Source organism: Syngnathus typhle, unplaced genomic scaffold (genome assembly GCF_033458585.1).
Source record: "Syngnathus typhle isolate RoL2023-S1 ecotype Sweden unplaced genomic scaffold, RoL_Styp_1.0 HiC_scaffold_354, whole genome shotgun sequence".
NCBI lineage: Eukaryota > Metazoa > Chordata > Actinopteri > Syngnathiformes > Syngnathidae > Syngnathus > Syngnathus typhle.
The window spans coordinates 1,927-10,000 of record NW_026872258.1 but is presented as its reverse complement, the minus strand read 5'-3'; positions in this window follow the sequence as shown (position 1 = coordinate 10,000).

Below are 8,074 nucleotides of genomic sequence, written 5' to 3'. Positions count from 1 at the left end.
CCACAAGGCGACCGCCACAAGGCGTTAGTGGCCGCGCCCGGTACTTTACTGGACCCTATTTGGCCCGCGGACCGGCCGGCGTCGCTTCCTTGAATGCTTAGCCGCCTTTCGAGCTGCCATGCCGGGCTTGAGTTAGTGGTTTGCGCCCGGTACTTTACTGGACCCTATTTGGCCCGCGGACCGGCCGGCGTCGCTTCCTTGAATGCTTAGCCGCCTTTCGAGCTGCCATGCCGGGCTTGAGTTAGTGGTTTGCGCCCGGTACTCTACGTTAAAAGTCAGGCGGAACGGCTCTGAAGCTCCAGACGGTGCTTCCTTGAATGCTTAGCCGCCTTTCGAGCTGCCATGCCGGGCTTGAGTTAGTGGTTTGCGCCCGGTACTCTACGTTAAAAGTCAGGCGGAACGGCTCTGAAGCTCCAGACGGTGCTTCCTTGAATGCTTAGCCGCCTTTCGAGCTGCCATGCCGGGCTTGAGTTAGTGGTTTGCGCCCGGTACTCTACGTTAAAAGTCAGGCGGAACGGCTCTGAAGCTCCAGACGGTGCTTCCTTGAATGCTTAGCCGCCTTTCGAGCTGCCATGCCGGGCTTGAGTTAGTGGTTTGCGCCCGGTACTCTACGTTAAAAGTCAGGCGGAACGGCTCTGAAGCTCCAGACGGTGCTTCCTTGAATGCTTAGCCGCCTTTCGAGCTGCCATGCCGGGCTTGAGTTAGTGGTTTGCGCCCGGTACTCTACGTTAAAAGTCAGGCGGAACGGCTCTGAAGCTCCAGACGGTGCTTCCTTGAATGCTTAGCCGCCTTTCGAGCTGCCATGCCGGGCTTGAGTTAGTGGTTTGCGCCCGGTACTCTACGTTAAAAGTCAGGCGGAACGGCTCTGAAGCTCCAGACGGTGCTTCCTTGAATGCTTAGCCGCCTTTCGAGCTGCCATGCCGGGCTTGAGTTAGTGGTTTGCGCCCGGTACTCTACGTTAAAAGTCAGGCGGAACGGCTCTGAAGCTCCAGACGGTGCTTCCTTGAATGCTTAGCCGCCTTTCGAGCTGCCATGCCGGGCTTGAGTTAGTGGTTTGCGCCCGGTACTCTACGTTAAAAGTCAGGCGGAACGGCTCTGAAGCTCCAGACGGTGCTTCCTTGAATGCTTAGCCGCCTTTCGAGCTGCCATGCCGGGCTTGAGTTAGTGGTTTGCGCCCGGTACTCTACGTTAAAAGTCAGGCGGAACGGCTCTGAAGCTCCAGACGGTGCTTCCTTGAATGCTTAGCCGCCTTTCGAGCTGCCATGCCGGGCTTGAGTTAGTGGTTTGCGCCCGGTACTCTACGTTAAAAGTCAGGCGGAACGGCTCTGAAGCTCCAGACGGTGCTTCCTTGAATGCTTAGCCGCCTTTCGAGCTGCCATGCCGGGCTTGAGTTAGTGGTTTGCGCCCGGTACTCTACGTTAAAAGTCAGGCGGAACGGCTCTGAAGCTCCAGACGGTGCTTCCTTGAATGCTTAGCCGCCTTTCGAGCTGCCATGCCGGGCTTGAGTTAGTGGTTTGCGCCCGGTACTCTACGTTAAAAGTCAGGCGGAACGGCTCTGAAGCTCCAGACGGTGCTTCCTTGAATGCTTAGCCGCCTTTCGAGCTGCCATGCCCGGCGTGGGTTTCGCGTCCGCGCCCGGTACATTATGGAAGCCAAAAAAAAAAAAAAATTCTAAGTGCGAGTGGGACCGGCCTGGGGGGCTTCCTTGAAAGCCCATCCGCCCTCCGAGCTCTCCCACCGGTCGTGGGTTGGCGTCCGCCACTGCTCAAAGCGAACTTCAAATTATCTGCTTAATAATGTGGAACACCATTCTTAAGTAGTTTTTCCTTAATTTGGGCTCAACTGGCCGGTAATGATCCCCGGTGTCTGAGATTGATCTCAGTGATCCAAAGAGCCCTGACACGTAATACCATCCATGAGTTTAATTGAAAAACAAAAAATGTAATCTTTATGACACATAAATACAATTTGCATAATAATTTGGAACACAGTGTAGACTTCCAGCGGACCGCGCGCGGCTCGGCTGACGGCGCAGCGCGATCTGGTACCGCTGCGCGGGACGAAACACGCCCCGTGCAGAGTTCCAGGCGGCCGGGAAGACATTTAAGCGCTGCCGCTGCAGCTGCGGCGGGGATTTGCCGTCCTCCGGTGGACACGACGAGTAAATACACCAGCAATCGCACTTACACCGTGTTCCAAATTATTATGCAAGTGACATTTATCTCAGATTTTCCTAAATAGTCGATGCAAAATGAGTCAGCATAATTTTCAAGTCATCAACCATTATTTTGATGAATTCTAATTTTATTGAACAAACCTCCGAATGATCACAGAATTTTTAAAAAATAAAAAACTTAAAATGCACTGTTCCACATTATTACGCACAACAGAGTTTTATAACATTTTATAGGTTTTTATGAACTGAAATGCCCATCTTAAGAATTTACAGCATTAGGAGGTCATATTTACTGAAATCAAAAGCTATTTCAAAGAAAAGACAAACAAGTTACATTTTAACATAGGACCCTTTATTTCAATAAAAAACAAAGTTACATTTTAACATAGGACCCTTTGTTCAACAGCAGCTTCACGATTCTTCCATCCACTGAACTTGTGAGTTTTTGTACAGTTTCTGGTTGAATTTCTTGGCAGGATCTAAGAATAGCCTGCCAGAGCTGCTCTTTGGAATTGAACTGCCTCCCACCTTCGTAGATTTTCTGCTTGACGATGCTCCACAAGTTTTCAATAGGATTGAGGTCAGGGGAGCATGGGGGCCACACCATCAGTTTCTCTCCCTTTATTCCCATAGATGCCAAAGACGTTGACGTATTTCTTGCAGCATGAGACGGTGCATTGTCATGCATGAAGATGATCTTTTGACGGAAAGCACGGTTCTTCCTGTTGTACCATGGACAGAAGTGTTGAGTCAGAAATTCCACGTAGTTAACAGACGTAATTTTGACGCCTTCAGGGACCCTAAAGGGGCCAAGCAGCTCTCTCCCCATGATTCCGGCCCAAAACATCACTCCGCCACCTCCCTGCTGACGCCGCAGCCTTGTTGGGCTATCGTGGCCGTCCACCAACCATCCACGACTCCATCCATCTGTAAAGTCAAGTCAAATCAAGTTTATTTGTATAGCCCTAAATCACAAGCAGTCTCAAAGGGCTTCACATAGACAGAAATTGACAATTATTCTCAAAGCATCCCCTGAGCTCTCAAAAGTGCAAGGAAAAACTTAAAAAACCCTACCTGGCCCATCCAAGGTGGCACGGCACTCGTCGGTGAACAGGACTGTCTGAAAATTTGTCTTCATGTAAGTCTGGGCCCACTGCAGCCGTTTCTGCTTGTTCGCGTTGTTCAGGGGTGGCCGAATGGAGGGTTTCCGCACAACTGCAAGCCTCTGGAGGATCCTGCACCTCGTCGTTCGTGGGACTTCACTGGCACCAGCAGCGTCGAATATTTGTTTGCTCGTCTTTAGTGGCATGCTTGCAGCCGCCCTCTTGATTCGATTTGTTTGTCTTGCAGAAACCTTCCTTGTCGTGCCTTTGTCTGCACGAACGCGCGTTTGCTCCGAATCAGCGACGAATTTCTTCAAAGTTCGATGGTCGCGCTTAAGCTTTCGTGCAATATCGAATGTCTGCATACCTTGTCCAAGGCATCGAACGATTTCACGCTTCTCGACAGCAGAGAGATCCTTTTTCCTCCCCATGGTTGAACGAAATGGCCGAACGCTTAAAAACGCGGAACTTAAATAGACTTGTTAATTACTACAATTGCGCTCACCTGGCAGACTACCATGGACTGTACCATGACTGAGGGTGATTTCAGTACTTGAAAAACAAAAAATGTAATCTTTATGACACTTAAATACATTTTGCATAATAATTTGGAACACGGGACCGTGTTCCAAATTATTATGCAAAGGATATTTATCTCAGATTTTCCTAAATAGCTTCCTTGAAATGTTACCCCGGCTTTTGAGCTCTCCTGCCGGGCGTGGGTTTGCGTCAGCGCCCGGTAACATTATGGAAGCTAAAAGAAAGAAAAAAGAAACAAATCTAAGTGCGATTGCTGGTGTCTAAATACATTTTGCATAATAATTTGGAACACGGGACCGTGTTCCAAATTATTATGCAAGTGATATTTATCTCAGATTTTCCTAAATAGCTTTACTCGTCGTGCCGACCGGAGGGAGGCCACTCCCCGCCGCAGCTGAACAGTCATCCCGGCCTAGTGGAGGTCTGCGCAGGGGGGGTCTTCCTTGAAATGTTACCCGGCTTTTGAGCTCTCCTGTCCGGCGTGGGTTTGCGGTCAGCGGCCGGTGTCATTTACTCGTCGTGCCGACCGGAGGGAGGCCACTCCCCGCCACAGCTGAACAGTCATCCCGGCCTAGTGGAGGTCTGCGCAGGGGGGGTCTTCCTTGAAATGTTACCCGGCTTTTGAGCTCTCCTGTCCGGCGTGGGTTTGCGTCAGCGGCCGGTGTCATTTACTCGTCGTGCCGACCGGAGGGAGGCCACTCCCCGCCACAGCTGAACAGTCATCCCGGCCTAGTGGAGGTCTGCGCAGGGGGGGTCTTCCTTGAAATGTTACCCGGCTTTTGAGCTCTCCTGCCGGGCGTGGGTTTGCGTCAGCGCCCGGTAACATTATGGAAGCTAAAAGAAAGAAAAAAGAAACAAATCTAAGTGCGATTGCTGGTGTCTAAATACATTTTGCATAATAATTTGGAACACGGGACCGTGTTCCAAATTATTATGCAAGTGATATTTATCTCAGATTTTCCTAAATAGCTTTACTCGTCGTGCCGACCGGAGGGAGGCCACTCCCCGCCACAGCTGAACAGTCATCCCGGCCTAGTGGAGGTCTGCGCAGGGGGGGTCTTCCTTGAAATGTTACCCGGCTTTTGAGCTCTCCTGTCCGGCGTGGGTTTGCGTCAGCGGCCGGTGTCATTTACTCGTCGTGCCGACCGGAGGGAGGCCACTCCCCGCCACAGCTGAACAGTCATCCCGGCCTAGTGGAGGTCTGCGCAGGGGGGGTCTTCCTTGAAATGTTACCCGGCTTTTGAGCTCTCCTGTCCGGCGTGGGTTTGCGTCAGCGGCCGGTGTCATTTACTCGTCGTGCCGACCGGAGGGAGGCCACTCCCCGCCACAGCTGAACAGTCATCCCGGCCTAGTGGAGGTCTGCGCAGGGGGGGTCTTCCTTGAAATGTTACCCGGCTTTTGAGCTCTCCTGCCGGGCGTGGGTTTGCGTCAGCGCCCGGTAACATTATGGAAGCTAAAAGAAAGAAAAAAGAAACAAATCTAAGTGCGATTGCTGGTGTCTAAATACATTTTGCATAATAATTTGGAACACGGGACCGTGTTCCAAATTATTATGCAAGTGATATTTATCTCAGATTTTCCTAAATAGCTTTACTCGTCGTGCCGACCGGAGGGAGGCCACTCCCCGCCACAGCTGAACAGTCATCCCGGCCTAGTGGAGGTCTGCGCAGGGGGGGTCTTCCTTGAAATGTTACCCGGCTTTTGAGCTCTCCTGTCCGGCGTGGGTTTGCGTCAGCGGCCGGTGTCATTTACTCGTCGTGCCGACCGGAGGGAGGCCACTCCCCGCCACAGCTGAACAGTCATCCCGGCCTAGTGGAGGTCTGCGCAGGGGGGGTCTTCCTTGAAATGTTACCCGGCTTTTGAGCTCTCCTGTCCGGCGTGGGTTTGCGTCAGCGGCCGGTGTCATTTACTCGTCGTGCCGACCGGAGGGAGGCCACTCCCCGCCACAGCTGAACAGTCATCCCGGCCTAGTGGAGGTCTGCGCAGGGGGGGTCTTCCTTGAAATGTTACCCGGCTTTTGAGCTCTCCTGCCGGGCGTGGGTTTGCGTCAGCGCCCGGTAACATTATGGAAGCTAAAAGAAAGAAAAAAGAAACAAATCTAAGTGCGATTGCTGGTGTCTAAATACATTTTGCATAATAATTTGGAACACGGGACCGTGTTCCAAATTATTATGCAAGTGATATTTATCTCAGATTTTCCTAAATAGCTTTACTCGTCGTGCCGACCGGAGGGAGGCCACTCCCCGCCACAGCTGAACAGTCATCCCGGCCTAGTGGAGGTCTGCGCAGGGGGGGTCTTCCTTGAAATGTTACCCGGCTTTTGAGCTCTCCTGTCCGGCGTGGGTTTGCGTCAGCGGCCGGTGTCATTTACTCGTCGTGCCGACCGGAGGGAGGCCACTCCCCGCCACAGCTGAACAGTCATCCCGGCCTAGTGGAGGTCTGCGCAGGGGGGGTCTTCCTTGAAATGTTACCCGGCTTTTGAGCTCTCCTGTCCGGCGTGGGTTTGCGTCAGCGGCCGGTGTCATTTACTCGTCGTGCCGACCGGAGGGAGGCCACTCCCCGCCACAGCTGAACAGTCATCCCGGCCTAGTGGAGGTCTGCGCAGGGGGGGTCTTCCTTGAAATGTTACCCGGCTTTTGAGCTCTCCTGTCCGGCGTGGGTTTGCGTCAGCGGCCGGTGTCATTTACTCGTCGTGCCGACCGGAGGGAGGCCACTCCCCGCCACAGCTGAACAGTCATCCCGGCCTAGTGGAGGTCTGCGCAGGGGGGGTCTTCCTTGAAATGTTACCCGGCTTTTGAGCTCTCCTGTCCGGCGTGGGTTTGCGTCAGCGGCCGGTGTCATTTACTCGTCGTGCCGACCGGAGGGAGGCCACTCCCCGCCACAGCTGAACAGTCATCCCGGCCTAGTGGAGGTCTGCGCAGGGGGGGTCTTCCTTGAAATGTTACCCGGCTTTTGAGCTCTCCTGTCCGGCGTGGGTTTGCGTCAGCGGCCGGTGTCATTTACTCGTCGTGCCGACCGGAGGGAGGCCACTCCCCGCCACAGCTGAACAGTCATCCCGGCCTAGTGGAGGTCTGCGCAGGGGGGGTCTTCCTTGAAATGTTACCCGGCTTTTGAGCTCTCCTGTCCGGCGTGGGTTTGCGTCAGCGGCCGGTGTCATTTACTCGTCGTGCCGACCGGAGGGAGGCCACTCCCCGCCACAGCTGAACAGTCATCCCGGCCTAGTGGAGGTCTGCGCAGGGGGGGTCTTCCTTGAAATGTTACCCGGCTTTTGAGCTCTCCTGTCCGGCGTGGGTTTGCGTCAGCGGCCGGTGTCATTTACTCGTCGTGCCGACCGGAGGGAGGCCACTCCCCGCCACAGCTGAACAGTCATCCCGGCCTAGTGGAGGTCTGCGCAGGGGGGGTCTTCCTTGAAATGTTACCCGGCTTTTGAGCTCTCCTGTCCGGCGTGGGTTTGCGTCAGCGGCCGGTGTCATTTACTCGTCGTGCCGACCGGAGGGAGGCCACTCCCCGCCACAGCTGAACAGTCATCCCGGCCTAGTGGAGGTCTGCGCAGGGGGGGTCTTCCTTGAAATGTTACCCGGCTTTTGAGCTCTCCTGTCCGGCGTGGGTTTGCGTCAGCGGCCGGTGTCATTTACTCGTCGTGCCGACCGGAGGGAGGCCACTCCCCGCCACAGCTGAACAGTCATCCCGGCCTAGTGGAGGTCTGCGCAGGGGGGGGTCTTCCTTGAAATGTTACCCGGCTTTTGAGCTCTCCTGTCCGGCGTGGGTTTGCGTCAGCGGCCGGTGTCATTTACTCGTCGTGCCGACCGGAGGGAGGCCACTCCCCGCCACAGCTGAACAGTCATCCCGGCCTAGTGGAGGTCTGCGCAGGGGGGTCTTCCTTGAAATGTTACCCCGGCTTTTGAGCTCTCCTGTCCGGCGTGGGTTTGCGTCAGCGGCCGGTGTCATTTACTCGTCGTGCCGACCGGAGGGAGGCCACTCCCCGCCACAGCTGAACAGTCATCCCGGCCTAGTGGAGGTCTGCGCAGGGGGGGTCTTCCTTGAAATGTTACCCGGCTTTTGAGCTCTCCTGTCCGGCGTGGGTTTGCGTCAGCGGCCGGTGTCATTTACTCGTCGTGCCGACCGGAGGGAGGCCACTCCCCGCCACAGCTGAACAGTCATCCCGGCCTAGTGGAGGTCTGAGCAGGGGGGGTCTTCCTTGAAATGTTACCCGGCTTTTGAGCTCTCCTGTCCGGCGTGGGTTTGCGTCAGCGGC